Source organism: Pundamilia nyererei, unplaced genomic scaffold (assembly GCF_000239375.1).
Source record: "Pundamilia nyererei isolate P.nyererei 1_Seehausen unplaced genomic scaffold, PunNye1.0 scaffold00029, whole genome shotgun sequence".
In the NCBI taxonomy this organism is placed as follows: Eukaryota; Metazoa; Chordata; class Actinopteri; order Cichliformes; family Cichlidae; genus Pundamilia; species Pundamilia nyererei.
Window position 1 is genome coordinate 970,829 of NW_005187430.1, and position 1,337 is coordinate 972,165.

General features: G+C 43.4%; 1 protein-coding gene across 1 annotated transcript in view; it reads right to left on the minus strand.

Moving 5' to 3' along the window:
• Positions 1-1,337, minus strand: part of npas3 (neuronal PAS domain protein 3) — a 206,630-nt gene that overhangs the window by 35,172 nt on the left and 170,121 nt on the right. The window lies entirely within an intron of this gene.

Genomic DNA, 1,337 nt, shown 5'->3' on the forward strand with positions numbered 1-1,337 from the left:
ACAATTTCTGCATGAATGAAGTGAAGGAAGAACTGAAACAGCAAGAGAAGGAAGAAAGGCGAGGAGAGAGAAGAGAAAAGGAATCCACGTGACGAAGAACAGGAAGACGACTGGAGTAGGAAGAAAAATATAAAAAGAACAAGAAGACAGAAGGAGGAGCAGTGGGTCTAAGAGAGAAAAAAGAGTCAAAGGAGAGGAGGAGGGTGGTGAAGAGATGAAGAATCGTAGAGATGCATCAAGAAAGAGCAGGGAACAAAGGGGCTCTGAGCAGAAGCAACAGAAATTATAAAAAAGGAAAAATAGAAGGAGAGTTTAAGAGTCAAAATAGAGAAATAATAGGAAAAAAAGAATGAGAAAAAAGAGCATAGGAAATGGGAGCAAGGGTATGAAAAAAATGAGGATGACAGAAAAGAAACAGCGTGGAGGAAAAGAAAAGAAGCACAAATTTAGGCATAAAGCAAGGAAAAAGTAGGGGAAGTGTGAGCAAGAAAATATAAACAGATGGAAAGGAAATGGAGGAGGAATAAGAGGAGAAGGAAATTAAGGAAAATGGTGTAAAAGTAGACGAAATATCAGATGAAAGGATGGAAAGGAGGAAAGAGGAAGTCAAGAGAGAATAAGTTGTACAGCAATGGAAGGTATAAAGAGGATGGACAGTGTAGGGAGCAACAACAGGAGAAGAAGACGAGATGGAAAAGGAGGAAGCTGTGAGAGTAGAGAACTGGGAGAAAAGAATAACAGGATGAAAAGAGGAAGAGATGATCTGGAGGAGGAGGAAGAGGAGGAGGGGTAAGTTCTGTTGTAAAAGAAGTGAAAGGAAGAGGAGGAGTGGAGGGAATAAGAACAAGTAAAAGATTACAGGAAAGAAGAGGAGGAAGAGTGGAGGGAGTCTGAAAGAACGCAGAGAGGGGAAAAAAGACAAACAGAATAAAAAGAAGAGAGAAGAGGAGGAGGAGCAGGATCATGTGGGGATTCAGAGGTGTTTTCTCATTCTGCTCATTCGGCGTGCGTAGCCATGGCGTCTTCGGGGACGACGCTCCTACAAGACAAAGATTAGCGCTACAAAGGCAGCAGGTGGCTACCGGCTCTGCCGCCGCCCGACTCTGGGACCTAATTATCTACGGCACTGAAACTTTCCCTCGTTTGAAGGACAAATGATTAATTAAAAAGAACAACTCACCTACGCCTGTGATCTGTGGACAATACCCAGAGTACTGAGGGTTTCTTTCCACCAGTGTGTGTGTGTGTGTGTTTGTGTGTGTGTGTGTGTGTGTGTGTGTGTGTGTGTGTGTGTGTGTGTGTGTGTGTGTGTGTGTGTGTGTGTGTGTGTGTGTGTG